At 41.2% G+C, this 23,619-nt stretch overlaps 1 protein-coding gene and 1 long non-coding RNA gene across 5 annotated transcripts in view; one reads left to right on the top strand and one right to left on the bottom strand.

Annotated features, from left to right (window-relative positions):
* NSD2 (nuclear receptor binding SET domain protein 2) overlaps positions 1-23,619 on the top strand; it is a 106,494-nt gene that overhangs the window by 1,589 nt on the left and 81,286 nt on the right. The window contains exon 2 of one of the 2 annotated variants that reach the window (XM_027455677.3): positions 6,078-6,189. The exons of the other annotated variant lie outside the window; for it this stretch is intronic. The gene's annotated coding sequence lies outside the window, so the exon portion shown is untranslated. The remainder of the gene's footprint in view (positions 1-6,077; positions 6,190-23,619) is intronic. 2 annotated transcript variants of the gene reach the window in all.
* On the bottom strand, positions 522-23,619 carry LOC106015927 (uncharacterized). Of its 3 annotated transcripts, XR_011809271.1 has the most exons (6): positions 22,000-23,619; positions 20,230-20,384; positions 19,943-20,065; positions 14,521-14,659; positions 7,444-7,605; positions 524-2,731 (listed from the first exon to the last, which is right to left on the bottom strand). It is a non-coding gene; the product is annotated as an uncharacterized lncRNA (long non-coding RNA). The 3 variants fall into 3 exon arrangements; XR_011809273.1 differs by lacking the exon at positions 14,521-14,659 and having other exon boundaries at positions 522-2,731; XR_011809272.1 differs by lacking the exons at positions 524-2,731; positions 7,444-7,605 and adding an exon at positions 11,339-12,386.

The following is a 23,619-nucleotide window of genomic DNA, read 5'->3' as shown; positions in this document are numbered from 1 at the left end:
TACAAGTATTTAACTGTATAGTGCATTTAAATGGTTAATATTATTTAAAATGTCTAATATAACAATAGTGCTTTATATTAGTACAGCAATCTTTAAAAAAAAAAAAACAAAACACTTCCCAATCTACACATTTCTCTCACTAGACTGGGTTTGTAGCCTTCTCTTGTTACTCTTTTTTTCTTTCTGGTTGGCTGATAACTAAACTAAATGAAATGGGGCAACTAATGGCAGTTCCTTTAACAAAGCTGCTTAATTATGTAGAAACATTATATGAAGTCTATACAAGAAGAAAAATATGCTCTGAAGTCATTAAAGTATTGACAAGAGATTTCAGACAGCAAACAGATGATTATGGCGGGCTCAATACACTTATGCAGACAAGGAATGAGACTTTCAATAGTTTCATTAATTTCAATAGTATTCAGCATGCCAGATGATGTACACGCAACCCTTTTCAGAACTGAATCAGTTATGTTTTTGTACAGCTTTTTGTTCCAGGTTTGTTTATACCTGGAAGTTACATGGGTTTCTTCCATGTACGAAAAGGAATGATAATACACTGTGAAAATTTCCCGAACAGATGCAGTTTCGAAACACTAATTGATTTTGTGCACTTACCAACTATTGGGAAATAAAGCTTAAGAAAGAAATTAAGTATTAATAATTTACAAGTAGTTACACGAATTGTTCCCATATGACAAGACCTAATGATTGTATGTTATATATGGGCCTTCCATGCAAGTCATATTTTGCTTTTAAAAAAAATATCTTTCAGTCTGTTCAGACCAACAGTATAGGAGTTCACAACAAAAACACTCATACCCAGAATAAGATGTGATACACATAGTTGCTAGAGTTTTATTTTGAAAAAAAACTTAAGCTGCTACAGCCATTTTAGACATGATTCTTAAAGCAACCATGTTGTTTGGAAAAACTGTCAGCCATCTTGTTGAAAATGATATGTTTTGTAGCAGGAATAGGGTGAGAGACTAAACAGAAGAAATGCAAATCCTTCCTTCTAGCTGGATTTAATAAGGATCTGAGAATGATGCAAATTAATGCAGTATTTAAACAAAATTAAGGTTATTATTTCATATTAAACATCAACTTTTTCCCACAAATGTTAAATATCAGCAAGAGCAAGGTGAGAGCTGTCTAAACAATTACAAAACAAACTGCAAATAACAGGAAACCATGGTGCCTGTTATAGTTTATGGGACCACCAAAACATGTACTTTACTGATGATATTTGAGCACAACCCAGTAATATGAAAAAAAAAAAAAAAGGAAGAATATTTTGTTTGTCTAAAGAGGTATGTGCATAAGATCTCTAAAAGCAAAGATTATGCCTGACTCTGTGCATTACTTTCATAGACTGGAAAATGGAGCAGACGAACTTACAATTCCTTTTAAAGAAGTTTAGAGATCAGTCTGGAAATTGGGGAACAAATGTGTATATGAACAAAGAACAGAACTGTAAGGTAATTAGCTACATATGCAGTTTGCTCTTCCAGAAATCCTGTATTTCATAGCACGACAGATTCCCCATAGCAAACAGTTACATGAAATTCTAATTGCTATTGTCCCTTACTCCTTCCCTCTTCACCATCTATTAAGCTCTAGCGTGTGATATGCAGATGCATATGGGGTGTGGGATTCCCCTGGGGCCTGCCAAAAATACCTACACAGTTGGAGGTGACATCTCTCCATGTTCACCACGTTTGTCACCCCTTCCCTGAGGACATGTCCCAGGATGCCCTTCCTGGATCCTGCGGATATTTTTGGAGGGTGGTTAGCAGGACTGTCACTCCCAGCTTCAGATGCACAGCTAGTTGTCCTATAGCTCGTGAAAGGGGCTGTGTAGCAATGCCAAATCTATGGTGGGACCACATTAATTTCACACACATGGCTTCGGTTCCCCATTGCACCCGAGTGACAAGCCAAGCTGGCAGCAAGGCACTGGGGACGTAAGACTTGGTGCATGAAGGGGAAGGAGGTGCGCAATATGTGATGCCCTGGGCTGGAAATGGGAGGAGGTGGGAGCATAATCAGCATTTGATGGGATGAAAGACAGGATTGCTATTTCTCTGCTGCAGCACCGTGTATGTTTACACAGTGTGACTATAAGCTGTGTAGCAGTACAGGTCCATATACAGTATTTAAAAGTAGGGTTAAGCTTTTAGTGTGCAGAACCTGTTTCTATGGCAATCACCAGGTTGTCTCCTTGAATAGATTCAACAATATGGGATCAACCTCATCTTTATTCACCACTGTTCAGCATAAATATAGGAAAAAAAAAAAAGAAAAAAAAGAAAAAAAAAAGGCATTACTGTGTGGGAAGTTACACTGAGTTACTTGTGGGAGTTACACTTGTGGGAGAAACCCAACAGATTATTGGTAGTTCTTGAAAAATACTCCCATTCATAATCACAGATATTTTGGAGAGACTCCCAGGATACAAAGCCTGTTGCTCTGTGAATGTTAAAGCCCAAAGGTAAAAGTTCAAGTGGTAGCTGGATTACAGACTTGCTCTCTATGTATGTCCAGGTCACAAGTTCGCTCCTGTGTGTAATGTGCCAAAAAAACAGCAGCAGTGGCTACACATCAGCAGCAGCACAGAAACAGCCCGGGCTGGGTGCCTTTGTGAACAACGCGGTTAGAAGCACCTCGGAGATTTCCGTGACGCTAATAATGTGCTGTAAACGGTCACTCCGGATCCAAGGATAATTACCTGCTCAAATTCCAGTCAGAAAGGTGTATTTTAGAATATTTGACCCAAATTGGCCTGATATTATGACAGATTGGGTCGTCATTAATTAAATTTGACACGTGCATGCAGACAAGGAGAACACGGCTGGGAGAACACAAACAGGGTACGATGGCTTTTCCAATTGAGGAAAAGGTAGCATTTGCAGTTCATAGCAAAAAGACATACAGATACTAGTTTTAACCAGCAGATGGAGCTTACGTGAAACAAACAAGCGGAAAAGATGCATAATCATTGCACAAAGCAGTGTTTTGGGGCGCTGCAGTCTACAGGAGTGGGGGAGGACATGGGGAAAAAGCTAGAAGGTTCTGGCCAGGGCAGGAGCAAGCAGAGGAGGGAGGGCAGACAGGGCTAAGGCTATTGGCATAGCAAAAAAGAAAGAATGAAACAATAATGAGTAAACTGATTTAGACCTCCAAAAATATGGAGGGAAAAAAAAAAAAAAAAAAGACAACAAAAGGAGTCTCCAGTGTTAAAAATGCACCTGTTAATGCCAGCTGATATGAGAAAGTCCAGGATTTTGCTGCAATATTAACAATGCTGTATTTAAAATAACCTATTAGGCCTCCCAAGTCATCAATTTGATTTTATGAATGACAAGCTTTAAAAATATGCATTTGGAGTTATTCTTTGCCTTCCTTTTTTTTTTTTTTTTTTTTTTTTTTTTTTCCGAGTCTGCAGGGTTTGCAAGTTCCTGTCTGCAATTAGAAACACAGAAAGCTGACAATCTTGTGCCATCATCTGCCTCTCAGAGTTAGGTCTTTAAGAAAACACCAAATGTTGTGTTACTGTCAATAAAAGCCTGAAATCTGCTACCTCTGCTTTCATAAACCCATCAAGAAATGAGACAAGAAAAGCCTGCAGCCACAGAACCCACCCCCCAGCCCCATCCCGGATTTAGTAGACCTGATCTTGCACTCCTTATGGATCTTAAAACTCCTGGTGAAGTCAGACCGTATGAATGGAGTGCTGGAAGAATACGAGGGTCCCACAAGCCAGATACCTTCCAGGCTGTGTCCGTTAAAGAAACAGGAGAAGGTCCCCACACCTTTTTAGGAAAAACTTTCTCTCTGTATTCTGAAAGACGGGGAGAAAAATGGGCTACTTCCACGGGCTATTTTAGTGGCAATAACATAACTTTCTTTAGCAATTTGGCAATGCCGAGGCTGCTTGTGATAAGCGCAAGTTTAGAGGGGGAGAGGATTACAGCCAGCACATGCACACAGCTGTATGACTGGGTAGCAGGCAAAATGCTATGTCCCGTTGTCCTCCAGGCATTGTCTGCCTCAAAGGAGGGAAGAACTAAGCGTGTCTTTTAAAAGAACGAGTAAGAAAGATATTGAAGATGGAAAGGTTGATTTGCTGAAGCCTGATGCTTAAAATTCCTGTGCAGAATTTAGCCCTCTTGGGCCTCAGCTATTGTTACCTCTTGCTGTTTTTGCTGATCATATCAGTCCTGGCCCATATATTTTTTCCTAACAGCCAGCCTGAACGACCCCACCAGAATATGTCTTTCTAACCTTTGAATCGCTCTCTCTTGTTTACCTTCTCTGGTTTAAACTCGCTACCTTACATAATCCAGACCAAGGCTGTAACACAGATCTCACACTTTTTTATCCTGTTCTCCTTGACCTGACTAACACTCCCATCTTCTGTGCTGCCATACAATGACCTCCCCATTCCAGCATGCAAGCCCACAGCCCCTCCTTTATTCAAGTCAAAGAGCTGCTTTTCTCAAGAGGCCTCCCCACAGAGATAATGAAAAGCAGATTAAGAGATTTAAAAAAAGGAGTTGGTTCCTTTGGAATGGTCAGTGCGCTTTCCCTTTCTACAACCGTCCTCTAATACTGTAAATTTTCTAAATCAGTGTTTGTCTGGATGTCTGTGCCTTGACCTCAGCAGGACCTGAGCTGTTGGGCCCCAATCCCACGCATGCATATGTATGCCATGTCCCTTTGCTGGTAGTGACATTAACAGGCACAAAGTGGTGAAGGAACATGCGCAGTTAGGCATTCGTAGGATCAAATCGTGACGCTTGCCAGATAATATCATAAAAGTGGTGGAAAGGGCTGAAAATACACTTTTTACAAAATCTTGGTTCTTATGATACAGAAAAAAAAAAAAAAAAATGATAACTTCCAAGGCAAGTGAAGGCGCAGCTCTACTGACAACACTGGGTTTGGACTGATATGTGTAGGTATCTCAGAATCTTGAGGGGAAATACCTGGTAAAATGTGATGTGAAGCAACAGAAAAATAACAAAGAGCCATCGAGCACTAGTACATGCCAGTGGTGCTTTGCCAGTATCCTGCTTTTTTTCCTATGTGGCTGAATTTCAGGCATCAGAAACAGAAGACGCTTTGTCTGGGTTTTCCCATGTAATCAGCAACCTCTCTCCTGTGTCTTAGGCCTCTATTCACTTTACTGCTATTATAGTGTCCCCTAGAGACACTTCGGAGGCATTCGCCCCCAAATGTCCTGTTACCTTAAAGCAGTTAGTTTTTTTTTCTCTCTCAGTAACGCGTTAGATGCTTTAATCCTGGTTATGTGGCTGCGCGAAGCTGGCTAGCAAGTTGTATCCGTGTATAAGAAAATACAAAGTTGACCTAAAAGAGCGTTACTGTTGGATTTCAACAGTATCCAGGGGAAGTAAAGTCCCTGAACTGGGCACTCTCCTCTGAAAGCAACTTCAGGAGGGAGCTTTGTGTAAGAACTGAAGGCGCAGCTGGGGGCTGCAAATATCTAGCGGTTCATCAGCTGTGCTGTACGGCGAGAGGGACTGGCTGGGCTAATCTGAGCAACAGGTAAAAGTAAGCCATCCAGGCTGCTTTTCAGTCAGGATGACAAGCCCCACGCTCACTCCGGCACGATACATATCTCTCATTTTCCTTTTTTATCACTAATCCAACAGATGAAAGAGGAAATACACCCAACAGATATCAACAAAAAAGACTCCGTTCCCCTTTGGCTCAGGCAACAGTGCTTTCTTGTCATGCTAAGGGAACAACCTCCTCCCCTTTCCGAGGCCTCTCCTCCCAAGGAACAGACATCTAACTCTCTCTGAGCTGGAAGCCTCTTTCAGTGTGCCAGCTGGGAATCAAGGCCCTGGGCTCAATCCCAGCACCTGTGCCTAGTTTTCTTACAGAGCCCGGCCAGCTGCTCTGCCAGGTCCATAAATGTCCTGTGCACCCTATTTCTTTTCCTTTCTGTCTGTTGTTTTGGATTAGAAATGTAAATGTGTTGCTTATATTTGGATTTTTTTTTTCAAATCTGCTTCTTTAAAATTACCTTCACCTGGTTTGTGCTACAGGTCATATCAGGGTGCTGACAAACGGAGCTGTGCCATGATTTTCGCAATCCTCAGACCAAGGTTGTTGAACTACTCCAGTAGTGCCCTGTGCTATTTCTGATGGAATTTGAAGGTGAGCGGGATTTAAGCGCGGGCCACTTGGGGAACTAGTCACAGGGCATTCGAGAGGAAGAAGTGTTTTTGATGGCTGGTGTTTGTCAGAGAACTTTTCTGGCACTAGGCATGGTAGCAGAGAGTGTTGTTGACCCTGAGGGTTCACAGGCATTAGATAATTGCTTTGGCTCTGACTTCGTTCACAGCGTGTTAGACCAGTCATTTCTATCTGTGACACCGGCCTATCGACTGCAGGCTTCCTGTGTTTCTTTCTTTCAGTGTGTGGAAATAATTATGCATCTTTTCTGAGTTTGCATTATGTACTTATTTACCCAACAGCTCTTATGGAGAGAGGCAAGGTTAGAGCAGAGAGAGGACTGTTGTCAGTGCTAATAGCTTAATTCTGAAAAGCCCTCATGTCATTCAAAAATCCTGGCATAAACAGGGACCAGACTGGGACTTGAACGCTGTGCCGCAACAGGAGGGAGATACACAGAGGTCTGGAAAATAATGAAGGTGGGAGGAAAGTGAATAGAAGATGGTTATTATCACGGCTCGTAATACCATATTAATGCAGTCTGTCAGGGAGCAGGGCTTAAAAAGAACAGAAGGAAATATATTTTCATATTAACTTCTTGCCACAGGATGCTCTGAAACCCCAAAGTATAAATAAATAGGTTCAGAAAGAAAACAGACAAATTCATGGGAGGTAGGCTCAACAATGTCTCTGACACATGCTCGTCTGCTACAACATCTGGTTCAGGACGTCCCTAAACTACTGATTTTCATTCCTCTTACAACCAGGGAAGGGCTACTTTTCCTATGCCCTGTTCCCAATTCTAAGCATCTGTTACTACTTTCCTTCTTGGTTTTCCTTGAGGAAAGGACACACCAGACCCTGCTTTTAAAAGCCTTTTCCATTCTGCAAATAAAGAGAGGTGTGAATAAGAGACCGCACGTGATTACCCATGGACAGCTAATGAAAACCGGAGGACCTGATGGATAAATCACATCTAAGAAGGTGTCTGAGGTGCACTGAAGGGTCAACGTTGGTGGGTCTCAAGCCAGTTGGCTTCAGGCATGCATGGCTGGCCCCGTGCTGGGGGGCCGTGACAGCTCAGTTAGCCCCAGAGCATTGCTGCCAGCCTTCACTCCAGGCATTGCCATCACCAAGAGAACAAAGAGGTTAAGAGAGACGGGGATTTTTTTGAACAAAGGTGCAATGAAAGCCAGGCCAGAAGGGGGAAGGATTTCAATCCAGTTGACGACTTACGGAGAACTTTGCACCATGAAACTGTACCGGGGTAGGGAACTCGCATCTTCTTTGGCTTTCATACCACAGTGCTTCCTCCCTCCAGATCTTGACAAAGTCCAACTTCTGCCACGAGCTGCCTGGAAACAAACTACCGTGCATCTCCCTCTAGTGGGTAGTGACCTATGAAAAAGCCATGACGACACATACGTTAGAAATTTGCCTCATATTTGCTTCCCATTATCTCCTTCCTTCAATTGCCATCTTCTTCTTTGCCCCGTGATTTTTTCTCAAATCCATTTTGTTTTTTCTGATACCCTCTAAATATCATGTCTGCTCTTCCTCTCTTCTTGTGCTGTGCAAGGAGCTGGGCTGTTTGAGAGTTTTCTATTTGACTTTCATAGAAGTGGAAGTGAAAGTAAAGAAGCTGCCCAAGAATGAATTTTAAATGAAATATTCTAGAAATATTTTGTGTTTGCACAGAGGCACGTGTGTAGACCCCAGTACTCCAGAGACTTGGGAAACTGGGAAAAAGGAAACCCCAAGACCTGAGGTTTATCATTGATTTTTTTTTATCTCAAGTCAGTCAAAAGAAATTTACAGTTGGGTTTTCTTATCCTTAAAATTGATTTATTTGGGTGGAAACTCTGCTGCATTCTGCTTAATAGGTTGTTTGCTTAGAATTTGTTGTTCCATTACCAAAAATATTAACAGCAAAATACATAAGCCAGCTGTGTTATATCTAAAGTTAGCTCTCTAACAGCAACAGTTAACTACCAAAGAGTATTCCCAGAGCAGAGCTGACATTAATTGAGAAAGATAGCGCTCTCAAATATGTCGAGGCAAGATGCTATAGAAATTGATTTAACCAGAGCATGCCTTTTGTCTATGGAACTGCATTCTTCTCCTTTGCAGAGCATATAGGCTAAATACTCTTGCCGTTGCTCCGTTGAGATTAATGAAAATATATTAGAAATGAATCTCAAAGGTGTTTCCTTTCTCTGACTACTCTGAATTTTTGTCTGTTTAAGCACATTTCAAAAGGCAAGATGAACAAGCCAATATTCTCCAAATAGAAAATGACAGATCTGGCTGGGAGAGATTTTTGTGTCAGGCTTTGATAAGAATACATTACTCCAGTGGCAGCAGGCTTCATATTAATCATTATCTGCTATCTTTCTGTTTAAAACTTTGAATTGTCTAAATAAACCAACAGGAAAGACATTTTGCTCCAATGCAAGTATTTTCCCAGATTCCTGGGTGCACTGACCTTCTTCTCAATTTGGTGTGGTAGTGGCATTCCTCAAAAGTTAATAATTAGAACCCCAAAAGAATCTTTATTAAGGCAAACACAAGAATCACTGAGTGACAATAAACTGGAATTTAACTGAAAAAAATTAACATCACCGATCATTTCTTCTGAGCAATTTGTGCCCTTACTAATATCTATGCAATCCATATGGTTACATTATTTTATGAAAGCATCATACAAAAATAATTTCACCATGTAGCATAACAGGATTGTCAACAGTGTCACTTTACTTACGTGGATAAAATAATATTATAGTTTTTGCTCCCTTTATAACTGAGATGTCAACATAACTAATGCCATTTCACTGTTAAAAAAAAAAAAAAAAAAAAGATGAATTCCAGTCCTTCTCCTCTATCAGTAACAACACATTTTCATTCAGCTGAGACATTTCATAAACCTGTTGAAGGTAAGAATTACAGATACTGCTGAGAGAGGATGTGAAGGCAGAGAGAAGGTACTGCAGAAGAAATTCACAGATTTTGTTTCCAGAGCTTTATTTGCATTGATATACAGGAAAGAAAGCAAGCAATGACTATCAGCTTTCAAGATGAGCTTGTAGTTCTGACAGTAAGAAAATGTTCCTTTGCTTCCAAATTGAGTACATTTGTTCTGGAATTTATTAAGACATTGTAAACAAAGAAACTTACTGTGCCACATCCTGTTCTTTATTTAGGGTGGATGAGGGCTTCACTGGGCATTATGGAAACTAGAACAACTGCACCAGGCTAGACCAAAGGCGTGTTTCCCTTTATCCAACCTCTGATCATAGCCAGCAACGAGTGCTTAGGGAAGGAGTACGAGAAATAGGGCAAGCACAGAGTGTCGCTGCCATTAGCCTCCTCCGCCTGCAGCAGTGGCTGTTGTATTTCATTGCTGCTGATAAACACAGAAGGTAGTCTAGTGGTCTGTGCACAGAGCTGGGAGCTATGAATGCGTGTTTCAGTCTTGCCTCTGTCACCAAGGTTACTTGTATATTGCTGTGTCCCAGCTCACGTGCACGTGTGCTTGTGGCAAACCTGTCTTCAAGCCTCCGCACTGCAGAGGCACGCGCAACCCACGCTTGTGTACCCACGCTCACATTCATGCCGCAGTTGGCCAGATCTGGTATTACCGTTTGGAGAGATTTGTGCCTCTCTAATGAGCTGCTTAACATCTGCCATTGTTTCCTGAAAAGCTGCATAATATCCCGGTGCACTTCTTATTGTGCCCCTTTCACTCTTCCCCACTCCTTCTGGTTCGTCTGTTTTTCATTTGGTTATCACCACCAGCCTCTCTGGTCCTTGTGCTTTGTCTTAAGCTTGTCATCCCTCAGCTCTTGTGCTCCGGAAGGGCAGGCTCAGAGGAGTGTAAAAACTCTGCAAACGTTTTCCATGGGCTGCTTAGTCCTAGTCAATCTATCAAGTAGTGTGGAGAGGCTGACTCTTTCAATGTCCCTGTTGAAGCTGCTGATAAAATGGTGATGCTGTTAGATTTCCAGCACAACCGGAAAGCTAATGTTAAAGACATCTCCTTAAAAAAATCCTGATAAAAATTTTAAAAAACACACTCCACCATCCTTCAGGACTGCCCAGAGTTCCCAGCACTATGAGATCATTCCCGAACAGATCCTCAGAAACTGAATCCATCAGCTGCTGGTCCACCTGCCTCAACATCACAGTGTTACTGAAACTCTGCTGTCCCCTCCAGTGCAACCATTGTCCCACCTCCCATGGTCTACTTAAACTGTCCTTCCAGAAATACAACATGGAAGACTGCAAGCTCCACACTGAAGGCACTGCTCAGAATATCATGATGTATGCAGGTAGATGGGGAGCTGCCAAAATTACTGTTTCCATCTTTAACCTTGCAGTGGAGAGCCTTTAGCACTTTGGGTGCGCTATTTGCCCTATTTAGCCTTTGGGCAAGCTCTCACTTCTGCAAGCTGATTCCAGCTGGCTGGATCAAAGGACAGTTTGGAGGTATTTCTCCCCAAATGCTGATCCTCCCAGCTGCTTGCACCTCAGCTTAAGCAGAACCCTGGAGAGCTCCTCCTCCTCCTGCGGCCTCCAGCTGAGTGTCTGTGCAGGGCAGGGGGCACGGAGGCTGGAGTAAGGCACACACAGATCAGAGGTGGCTAAACCAGGGAGAAACTGGTGGGAAGAGCAGTCAGTGAAAAGAAAATAAGCTAGCAGACAAGCTCTGGTATATTGGCATGTCAGTGGAGGGCTGTGTATAGCAAATGAATAAATGCAGATGCACATGTTTTAGCTATTTCCCCAGGGTGAAGTGAGTAGGAGTGCGATCAAGGAGTAATATTTGCTTCACACTGTCCTGCGAGCACAGCTTCAGTATACACATTAGCAAGTATTTATAGGTTGCGTGTCTGGATGATGGAGGAATTTAGACAACAACCTGAGCAATCAGCAGCATAACACAAAATCCCAACAGTCTGATCCCAATCCCAAATTCCTTATTTCTGTGTTACAATTCCACAAGCAATTAAAATGGCTTCTTAGCTGCTATATTATTATAAATAATTTGTCAAGTACTTAACGTATGGGAAGTGGTGTTAATTGTTAGGTATTACTACCCAGGTAAAAATTATACCCCAGTGTTAGGAAGGCACAGCAATATACCATTAACTTGTTTAATATGCCAGCACTGAAAGAGTGATACGTTTTCCTTTTACATTTCTACTACAAGAGCTTTGTTATTACTTTGATCATTTAAATTCTTTCCGCAATAAAGGTGATTCAATGATTTTACAAAGCAAGCTCATCTCTAGAATGTTATAATTTGACAATTTCAAGGCATTTCAACACAGACCCTTGTACAGATGTCATATATCGCATTGCAGATTTCATCCAATAGCAGAAAATGTACTCTGAATGCAATATCATCTTATCAGTATTCTAGCACCATAAGCCCTCTCACTGCAAGCAGGGTACTGTTCATTACAATGAAACTGAAAATGGAATAACTGAAGGATTGATTTATATGACCTTCACTCGGGAATGTTCTAATTCTGACATAATCTCTGACTGAAATCCTTAACACTGTATAATTTTGATGTATTAGCCTTTAAAAAAAAAAAAAAAAAAAAGGAGCCGAGATCTATAGATCAACAGAATACCTAGCATGAAAAAGAGTGGTGCAACAGCTCAGGAAGACTGCACGAAAATGCAGATTGATCACATGACTTCACTCCAAACATTGTCTCAGCCAGCAAATCCAAGAACAGGGCTGAAAGCGAGTGGAAAAACATTATGCGGATGTTTTCACAAATCCACTCTGTCACTCAGAAATCTCTCCAGATTACATATGTTTTTATAGCAAGGATAAGAGCATCTTAATAAGTAAAAGGATGAACCAATCTGTTTACTGAAAGTTGCAGGAAATGTTTAGTAAACAGCTCATTTATGGTGAAGCGTCCAGATCCTGATTCCCGATACACTGCACAAAAGGCTGAAAAACTGCTTTACCAGGCAGCTCTGCCTTACTCCCTCACCAGCTGAATAACCTATTTTATGCTATTCTGTCCTAACATCAGCTTGGCACAGGGACCTGGGGAAGGCTTTTCCATGGTGCGAGGGTATGTTGGACCCATCTGATTGCTAGCAGGTGAGAGCTAGGACGGCCCTGCAGCGTGCTTCTTCAGAATAACAGCTGCTACCTGTAAAGCAAAGTGGCTGGATTTAGACCAAAGTAGAACTATTGGATTGAGAGGTGAATCAGGATGGATCTGTTACTTGGGTTTCTTTTGAGAGAGATAAAGAGAACAATGAGGAGAAGGGACAAAAACTTTCATTGGACAATACAAGTAAATGAATACAGCTTTAGTATCTTACAGAATTAAAAGCAATATGCCACTTAATTTTAAGCAAACTAAAATACAGAAATCTGCCCCCCCACACCCCGTCCATGTTTTTTTCCTGTTCTTAGTGTGCAGTGAAATGAATGCTTGCCTCTTTCCCTCCCACACACTCAGCTCGCAGTTCCCACTTAGCCACTTCCCAGTCCTGTTTTGGACAAATCTTTATCTTATCAGGCTTCTCTTGCAAATCCTTCTTCTCTAGAAGCACTTAACATCCTCCTCGTTCACAAATTCTACCTTTTACAAGTGGTGCCTAATCAATCTTACTTTCTCCTGTCTGGAAAGTGGAGGGTTTTATTTTAGAAAGAATTCTTTTTATTCAGTGCATTCATGACTGCTATGAATACTTGGGTTAATTCTCGCCGATGGTAGTCTCCCCGATGCAGGAACATTGTCTGCTTCAGTGTATTGCACAATGCTGATCCAAGCATATTATTCTCACCTATGAATGGGCCTGTTCCTTATTACTCCCAAAGATCAAACATTGCACAATCCCTCCAGTATTAGTCGCTTATGGATAGTCCGAGCTACAGCTACTGCAGGCACTGCAAAAGCACTACAGCCTGAAAGAGATTATTCCTTCCTTCCTGTATACGTTAGAGTGGATACACCAGGAACTAAAATTGTGCTTAGGGCATAGCAGGAAGTGCCTGACCCTTTTTATGTATTTGTAGAAAGAAAAATGAAAAGGAAAAAAAACAAAAACCTTAGGGGAAATTAAATTTAGGACATTTGTTCCCTTTAGCTATATGGACACAGTTTTCATGAACAATAAAGTAAATTATTTATATCAAAAACCATTTTCTACTAAAACATGAAGACCTATTAGCAGCAGACGAAAGAGAAAAGTGCATATTATTTTTATAAGCAGTTAGCACTGTAATTGTTTATGCTGCACATCAACATATATGAATACAATACAGACAAAATCTGATTCCTTGAACTAGAGAATTTAATGTAAAGCCCAGTACCACAAACCAGTCCTGGCGTGCTTGACTTTCAGTATGAGTTGTTTATTGAATTCTTAAATGAATGTATTTATCGGTAGGAAAATCAAAACAGCAGAGGAAGTAATATAGTCTTAGATTTCCCAATGGTGAATTCATTAGCGGAGTCAATTCTGAAGTCAGCCTGCCATCTTATCCACCAGACAACACTCACTTTCCAACGTAATGACAGATGATCATAAAAGCTTAATAGTGTTTTGCAGTGCTGGTAGAGCAAATAAGGATGGGAGCGAAGAAGATCATGGCATCGTTGTCTGACCAATGGCAAACCATTAAGTATCAGAGATTAAGAACTCGACTTTATTAGGATGATTAGCATCACCCTCAACAACTATAAAAAGCTCTCAGTCAAACGGTTCTGACTCACTTGTTGAAGGGTGCTAGCATCTGCAGAGGAAATTCTGGGTATGGGCTGTCACCAGCGGCTAATCCGTCTGGAACAGGTGCACAGGGCTTTGCCAGCACCACTTCACTGCAGGGCCAGGAGCCAGGGGATGCAGCGCATAAAAGGGATGCCCACTTGGAAAAGGGGTTGAACAAAACAAGAAGGGACGTTGCCCCTCTTGGCATCTCTTCTGAGTGGTTTCCGCTGGCAAAGTTATGGTGACTTAGTAGAATTTGGAAGCCTTTCTCCCCTCAGCGCACGTCAGTGGTAATATCCTGCTTGTCCTTCCCTGAGATCAAGTTCTCCGTGGCCACAGCAGCAACTCTTGGTTTACATACTTTTGCAGCTAGTATGCTTATGGTTGTAAACTCAACCCATTTTCTATAATCTGGTGACTGTTAATATTTAAAAATATCACGAGATTGAATAAGGAACAGATCAACCTAACCTAAGATCAAAGAACGTTTATTGAGCCCTTTCAGGACAGAAGACAGAAATATTGCAAAATTGACTTTCAAATGAACAAACAAGTAATACATACGCAAAATCTCAACTCTGGCAGACGCTGAACCCAATGACATTTGATCTGCAGTGGCATTTGGGTGTCCTGAGTAGGTCAACTGAAGCAGAAGGAAACCTTTCTCAGAAATCATCACTTATCTAGTCCAAGATGGTGGTTTCTGAATGAGATAAAACATTTTTCTTGCATTGTAATTATTTCCATTGACATAGATATGCCCATTAAAAAAAATTACATATGATAGTTGGAGAGGACCCTATAGTCAGTCCTGCACCAGAAAGGCCAGAAGACTTTTTTGAAAGGATTTTTATATCTGAAACACAACATACTTTTCAATACAATACTTTTTTTTTTCCCAATTAAAGTTTTTTCCATTGATGGAGACTGTACCAGTCACTGCTTGATTTCGATTAAGATTACAATTTATTGCAAACCTATTGCATTTATTATTAACCTGAGCTGTAAAAACATTGGTACTAGTAATTATGAAACTTGAGAACAATGTGGGGAAAAAAAAAAAAAGAAGAGGGAAATGAAGCTCATTAAATGTCTGGTTCCCATTGATTGCCAATAGCTGCTAGTGTTAAATTAAGAGGTTATTTTATTGTCCTCTGCAGCCAACCTCAGCCATACTCCATTCAATAACCAATAATTTAGGTCTTTGAATTAATAATAATTACCAAAAAAAAGTATTCCCCATTTTCTGGCATGCTGTGTTTATTTTAGGATATTAACACAGCAATCCAAATACAACATGTAAGACTCCCTCAGGGCTTTCTGTCTCACATCCCAGACCTTCTGTTTCTTTATAAGCTCTAACAGCCACAGTTATAAGAGATATAAATAGTCTGAAGCACAGGAGAATCTCTCTTCCCTGACAGAATCTTTATTTACAAGCTGTTCAAACCTAAGCAGGTCAAATAGTCCCTTGCTGGCAGGTTAATAAGGCCCACCTGCCAAATAAACCCACCAGTGAACTCCACAGGGCCTACATAAATCCAAAAGGCTTGGACAAGAGAAAAAGATTTTCTCCTTAGGAATCACGCTGAGATGAGATGCTTACAGTTCAAAAGGGGTTCATCTTTCAAACTCCAAAGTGCGTGTCTGCCTGGTGCACACTCGTGAGTGTGCCAAAAGCTTGCAGAACACATGGCTCATACCTTTAGAAGACACCATTATTTAACATTTATATTTCAGTATTGCTTACAGGACACCAACATGCTAAGGGCTCCTGTACTGGTGGCGTACAAACATATAAGACTTTAAAGTCCCTGCCCTTGAGAGTTTTTAGAAGGCAAATATAGTTGGGTCATAAATTAAATCTTTAAAATTATTTAATGCTTGAAATACAATTAATTTGCCTACAATACCATGAAAGGGAAATGGAAGAATTGAATAACTTATTATTTAAGCTGACCTAGAAATTAATTCTCACAAGCCACAGTACATATTTAAATGAATCTTGGCTGCTATTGAAGTGGAATTCTGTTCTGGGACCTGCACTGTTCAAACACTACTCTTGAGTAGATGTTTCCCACTAACCAATGACTTCTTTACGGTGTTTCCTAAATCAGATAGGGCCAGCCCTAGCAACAGTCCCAATGTGGGCATACTCTTAGGCCTTTCCAGAGGCTTAGTCACTATGTTTATATTGCATTGTAAAAAGCACCTCCAAAGTGTCATTCAGATTTATATTTGCTGTTTGTACAGTCAGGAATCTGGTAAGTTTTGAGAGCATGCCTCGTTATTTATTAGTTTTAGAATGGCTTCAAGCAGATGAAGACAGCCAGCCACACAGCAGCAAACTGTGGTTGGGCAGCAGGAGGTGTTACCATCCCCGGCCCGAGCCTCTGAAGCAGGACCTCGTGATCCATTCATGAAGGGAGTCAGCTTACCTTCACGCACCAGGCTGGAAACCGTGTCAGGGCCCGAGCTGATTCACAAACAGATTAGATGTCACTGCCTCAGAGGTGGCAACAGCAAACGGGGAGGGAAATATACAGCTGGAGAGGCAGTGTGTGTTCGTGCAGGGGGGTGGGGATCACCAGACCAATTTTAAGTAGCCAGTGGAAGGCTGGTAAAGTTCTTTAGCATATTATAAGTCATGCATCCATAGCAGACACACAGGCAGTCTGCCGCCTGCCTGCAAAAATCCTCAGGGACACATTACAGGCAAATCAGGGAACACAAACAGTCATGCAGCTATTCTGTCCTGCAGGACTAGGATGCGCTAGGCCAGACTCCCTGCAGGTGGTGGGGGTTACAGCTGTATTAAAACACAGAGGACTGGGGCTGCAAGGAGACAACTCACATACATAACGCTAAGCACGTGCATTTGCCAGAGTGACTCCAAATAAAAGTCAAATATAAGTGTTTTACAAGTGTGCGTGAAACAAGGAACATGTAGAACGTGCCTTTAAGCTGGCATCTTGCAGCAAAGCGTTTAGTCGCACTGGAAAGACCTCTGTCAGGTCACTGGAGGCATCACTGTTTCGGGAGTCTGGTATTTCAGATGAGCTGCATTCTGGAAGCAGCGTACTTCCAGTCAAAGGCAAAAGTAGCCTTTCTAGTTCCTCTAAAGGCTCCTGGGGTAAGAGAGAAGCTGAGGCCTAGATATACAGGTTGAGCACTTGAATGGCACTCAGAATTCAGGTGTCTATGTCCTTCTTTGGACCACTGCAAACAATTTATTTTCAGACCTAGAAGATGCACATAACCTCAGCCCTTCAGCAGATACCATGTACCCAGTTGCTGTAGCAATTGCAAGAGGAGGAGTGTCTAACACACGATGGCTTGCGTCCATGGGAATGCTGCTATTATTAGCACAGCAGTACTACAACCATGCTCAGCTTCGGCGTGAGACAACAAAGTGAGTGAACGCTCATGGGGGATGCCTCCTACATGCTGGCTAAGCCCAACACCTCTTCTCCGATGAGTGCAGTCTTAATTTGAGTCACAGTTTAGTTCAGCTGGTGTAGATGCAGCTGAAACAGGGCAATGTTTCTGTACTGGATGAACTGGACGTAGATCCAGCGCTGGAGCAAGAACTGCCATGATGGGATCACTCTTGCATTTAAGGTTGAGCTGCTGACAGTGAACCGCAGTACGGCTCCCGCAGGCAGCTCAGCAGCCACCTTTCACTCCCTGCTAGGGCTTGTTCACCAAGCAAGTGTCTCATAATACGCCTGCACCGATTTGCAAAGTGTAAGCTCTGGCTCATTAACAATAACTGAAGCGAACAAATATAGCTTAGAGGAGCTAGCATATCAAGCTCAAGAACATGGTTAAATGTGCAAGAAACACATCCTACTCCCTTCAATTTTCACAGCAAAAACAGGACAGGTGATAATTTAGCAGTTCGGCCTTCATTTGCAAACCTGCCCATCCTATGGCTCAAATCCAGTTGCTTCAGCCCTTATGAAGTACACTTGCACATACTCAACAACAATATAAAACAAGTGCTAGAAATCTTATATAAATTCCCCAAACAGTTCTCAAAATTAGTGGATATTTCTGAAAATGTCTGTCAGCGAGCATTCTTCTCAAGACATATATACTGAGTGAATGGGATATGATCACAGCCACAATTTCTCAGTACAGGAAATTGCCAGCCACCAACATAATTAGAAACAGTTCATATGATCAAATTAATCATTCAAAAAAGAGCAATTACTGTTAACAGAATAATGGCATGCCTTAAAGAAGAATGAAATTAACCTTTAGGACTGACAGAGTTACCCTCACCATTCTGCATAGAGGCTGCAAAGATTAATATATGTGCAAAATAAAACATTGCATTAGAGTCTGCTGAAAACAGAAGTAGCATTATCTATCTGGCCTATTCAACCCTTAACAAACTTTATTCTTTGGCACTGGCATACAGTGGAAATATCAATAGTCACTTCTCTGCCAAAACGAAAGAAAGCCTTCGAGACTTATATTGCTGTAGAACTTAGCACTTTGCGCTTATTGCTGAACAATAATTATGTGAAGATTAAACATAAATCATAATTTGAAATGCAACAGAATTAACAGTAAAACCTATGTTGTAGATCCTCAGAAGCTGAGAATTGAGCTTCTGTCTTAACAAGCTAAAATCTAGAGACTAATACCAAATATATTCCAAAAAATTGTAATTTTGCTCTAATGCTAAATAACAGTTATGATTATGAACGCATTTTGGTATTTATACTTCTAAGTGAGATTATGTTTATAAACATAACATACTATGCAGTCAATAGAGGGAGGAGTTACTGTGTTTTGAATCCTCAAGCTTTGTATTCCCACAAACATTAGACTTATTTTACTCTGAATGTCAGCAACATTTAAAGTAAGTCATACCGATGCTGAAGATAGAGGCATAACTTCTATAGACAAGTTTATCAGTGCACTGAAGTCCCTTTTACTAGGCTGGAGCATGTTAGCTACTTAGAATTAGTATACAGCTGTTTTTTATCATCCCAACACTGGAAAACAGCAGGGATATGATCCTCAGTTTTCCTTTCTCCTGCCCTCTGCCTTCCCCTGAAGATGTAACCCACTCCCTCATGTCTTCAGCATTCCTTTTGCTTGCTCAGTGACACTTCCCTTCCTTCTGCTTAGCATAAATGATGCAAACAGAAAGAGACTATTTGTGAGAAGTGACATCTGATCCCATTATTTTCCTAACTGAAAATGTACCTGCTAAACAGATTGGTGCACAACTCATAGTAAGAAGATTCACATTTAACTGTGTATTTTCACTGACATTAAAATTTCTTACTCTGAACTGTATTTGAGCTATACAGTATAGTTGCACTTTGGATGTCTCTCATTTGGACAATTACATTAGAGATTCTTTAAGCAGATTACTTTCTTTTTCTTGAAGAATCAACTTTCAATTAAAAATACTATTACTCCATTTTATCTGAGATTTTACAAAACATACAAAAAGTCTGAAAAGCCTGTTCTTTCTCATTTTTGGCTTTATTTTAAAGAATTCTAATACACAATGCTGAAATTTTAAATTACCATTTTTATGAACTTTCATTCAGATTAATTGGCCAGTGCATTTGTAGGCTCCCAAGCATTCATTTAGTACTACAATTCCAGAATTACTATGCTACAGTTAAAGTATTTTGTAATGCTGTTTTAAGTTTTATACTTAAGTTTATATTAAGTTTTAATATAAAATATGAAGTTTCATAAAGTTTATAAAGTTGTTAATACAAGTTTATATTAAGTTTTTAATACTTAAATCTACGACAGCAGCTTGCTTTCTTTGTATTAAGCAGAATGGAGCATGTTGCCTGCCCAAAAACAAATGTATAGGAGCTGATAAAGATTTTTCTTAGCAGTCTTGATGGCACGTGGACTGACACAATGAAGGATCAGTGGCTCTGTCTATCTACACCTAACACAGCTGAGGATAGGTTCAGACAGGTTGGAAATAACCATTACTCACTGTTAATCCTAAGAAAAAACATGGACTGCTGGCTGAAGCCAGTGCTCAGGTGATGGGCTGACAGCGTGAAAGAGCAGCCATGGTGATGAGGGACAAGACTGGGAAGATCTCTCTGCATCAGTGCTACAACAAAACAGAACAGGCAGTATTAACTTTCCCAGTGCATTCACGTTTTGAAGTAGAACTACAATGCCTTCAGTGTTTAGCCTGAAGAGGTGGAAAAAGCCAGTGAAACAAAATATCTACGTTTGTGGGTTCTATATGGCCTAGTACATCCCTTATCTCACCTGCAGGACAGTAAACACTGCGGATAGGCTGTGCAGTTGGGAGGATCTGATTTACTCATCAGCTGCGCTCACTTAACTTCAGTACAACTCTACATCGCTGCCAAGATTATCTGTATCCAGAAGAATATTTACTAACTAGACACTGATGTGAAAACCTGAAACGAAAATAAAAGACTAAAAAACCCAGAAAGCAATCAGGAGAAAAATATAAACATGAAGTTCTTTCCACAAAGATCTACAATTAGATTAAGCATGCTTGCTAACTACCCCTCCATTATGTTTGACCTGTGGCAGGAGAATGGCAAAGCTTTAGCACAGGGACTGCAAATCCCCCTTATTTCGCATAGTGAGAGTTACCTCAAAATGTGCCCCATCCCCTTGTTAACAGGGCTGACCAGGCTCACAGGGGAGAGATTTTTGCACCGTTGCATGGAGTAATGCCACACACATTTGATTAGTTTCTGAGCTCTGACTAACACAGTGAAACCATGCTGACTACAATGTGGGCCTTACTTAGCCTTTCAGATGCTCCGGTCCCTGTGATGGCAACAAAAAGGATTGCCTTCCTTCTGCCTTAGAACTTCTACGTATCATAACATACGCCTAAGGTCAGGGGCACTGCCTACCATTATAGCTGAATAAATAGTGAAAATGTTCTTGGAATAATGTTTTAATTGCAAATTATCCTTCAGCCTACTAATTAATAACCTCTAAAACATTTAAATGTTTCTAGAACAATACACAACACTACATTTATTTAAATTCCTTTGAGTTGAACAGATATTGATCTTGATACTATTTGTTAATACAATATGTCCATAAAAGGTGAAATTAAAACAATCACATTTTAGATACCAAATGAAACATGACTCAATAAATGAATACTATGATCTACTCTAGCTATACATCATTTGGCTTCAATGACCTGTTCTGCTACCTAAGAAACATCAAACTGAAAAAAATACTTTCAAACTCAAAATTACTATCAAAGAGGATAAAACTCCCAAGAGGTTTGTTCTGGAAATTTAGAAACTAGAAGCAGATTAGGGGACATTTACTTCAATTATTTCAAGGCTATCACTCAAAAGTAACATACTGAGACTCTTGTTAGCACAACCTCCTTCTACACTGCACATGCAGTCGTTCACACCTGTTCAATAGAGTTTAAAACTTTTTTGAACTCAGCTTTGAAAAACATAAAATAACTATCTACTTTCAGAGAGTCAACCTCATTGGGTAATGCCATGGAAAAAAGAATTTTATTATCTTGATAGGAGCTCAAGAAAACAGTCAATTGTTTTTGAAGTTGGAAAATTGCATACACAGTTTCTCATTAAAAGGGCCTTGCCTTTCAACAAATTCGCAATAATGTCTAAGTATAGTCTGAAACGGTGCCTTTCCAGTTAACATCTTTCACTTTCCAACATAAGCTTCACTGTACATTTGCATGGTGGGTCTATTAGGATGTAATTAGGTGGTTGCAAATCTTAATAGCGCAGACAAGGCCAATGATCTATACGAGCTGAAAGGAGTAAGAAAGATTTGTTGTCACCTTGACCATGATAGCAAAATCCTTCCACTTAAATCTTAAACAACTGACAGAGAAGACAAACATGAAAACCGCAATATCTGGAGGATCTTATACATTACTAGTAAGGACAGAATTAAAAAAAATAAATTAAAAATCGAGATAGTTAATAAACCCGAGCACAGAATTTGTTGCAGAGAGTAGATAGTGCATTTGAAGTATATCAGTTACTGGTAACTAACCTGGTTCCTTACATAAATAATCTTCTGCAGAAAACAGCAAGAACCCCTGAAAACATAACATGCTTCATACTTTCAGTTTGTTTGTTTGTTTTCTCCTTACATTGTTGCTCAACTGTGGAAGAAAAGCACTCCTATATATGCCATTATGTAGCAAAACTGCAGGATCCGCATACTTGTACATCTATTAATTTGTGTTGATACTGTGCCTCTATCTTTAATTAGAAAACATTTTTTCTGTAAACACATAACTGATCTTGAAAAAAATGGAAACTAGAAATTTGTCACAATGTTTATTTCAAATTAACTATTTTACAATGTAACAGCTCTACATTTTTCTTTAATGCTGTAAAAACTGACATTCAGAAGCTAAATCTCACATTCCTAACATCTTTACGTGTTTTTTGTTTTTTTTTAAATAGAAAGGTGGAAAAACAAGTCCAAGTACCTTTATCACTAGAGATAGATTTCCTTCAGCCACTTTGAGATTAAAGTTTTAATCAGCCCCTGATTAAGTTTCTCATTACTAAGTAATTAGCACCAAGTGCAAACCGTTCAACTGTTAACTGCTGTTTGGGGGAAGTTGCACCCCCCTTAAACCCATGGCAAAGACCCCCACAGACCATGACCTCTACCAGTAAGGACTGGACAGGGTGGCTCGAGGATTTCCATAGCAGATGGGACAACGGCGAGGATGGATGGTGCTGGGGTGCTGCCCTGCTCCATTACCTCCTGGTCACCTTTTGGGGTGAGCCAGGCCTCGCAGCACCCACAGGCGATGTCCTTTAGCCCTGGCCAACGTTCCCCAATCCTTTCTCAGCCCCTTAAGGCTCAGAGGGGTTTGCTGTTACCTGCTTTGCATTACCCGCTGCGACAGCTCATGGGAATATTTGTTCCTATCAGAGCATGACAGATATTTAACGATTTGGCCTGAAAAATAGCTGTGCTTCCAATTGGCAAATTGCAAGCACATGTACTTATTTTGATGCGAGCGAGAACAAATAAACCAGGCCCTGCTTCCCGAGGAAGACAGCCCCGGTAATTCGCAGCCAGGCGCGTTTCGGTCCTCACAAACCATCCCAGAGCCTCGGGATCATGTGCAGCGGTGGGGAAAGTCAAAACATTTGGCTTAGATCAGGGCTTTATTTCAGAAGAGCGCACATGTGCTGGGTGAGGAGGGCACGGTTACCAGACGCCCCCGCGTAGAAGGCTGAGAGAGGGGGAAAAAAAATAAAAAGATAAAGAGGTAAAAAAGAACATAATATAATAAAATATGAGGAAAAAGGTGATAAAAAACGCGCTGTCGCCCACCTGGGGACCCCCCCTCACCACACACACGCACACCCTCGAGGGCCCCACACAGCTCCCGCCTTCAGCCTCCCCGCCCGCCCTCCCCTGGGTCCGCCACCGCCGCCGGCCCTGTCAGAGCGGGCGGGCGGGCGGGCGGCCCGCGCGCCGCTCCCGCAGCCCCGCGCTGCTGCTGCTGCTGCTGCCGGCACCGTTGCTGCTGCCGCCGCTTCTACCGCTGGCACTGCTGGCGCTGCTCCCGGCCGCGCGTGCGGGCGGCTCCGTGCGGGGGGATTTGAAACAGCCGCTCCGGGGGCAGCGCAGCGGCGGCGCCCA

The sequence above is a fragment of the Anas platyrhynchos genome, chromosome 4, assembly GCF_047663525.1.
Source record: "Anas platyrhynchos isolate ZD024472 breed Pekin duck chromosome 4, IASCAAS_PekinDuck_T2T, whole genome shotgun sequence".
NCBI classification, from domain to species: Eukaryota; Metazoa; Chordata; class Aves; order Anseriformes; family Anatidae; genus Anas; species Anas platyrhynchos.
The sequence above is the reverse complement of the archived record's forward strand: the minus strand, read 5'-3'. Positions and strand labels throughout refer to the sequence as shown.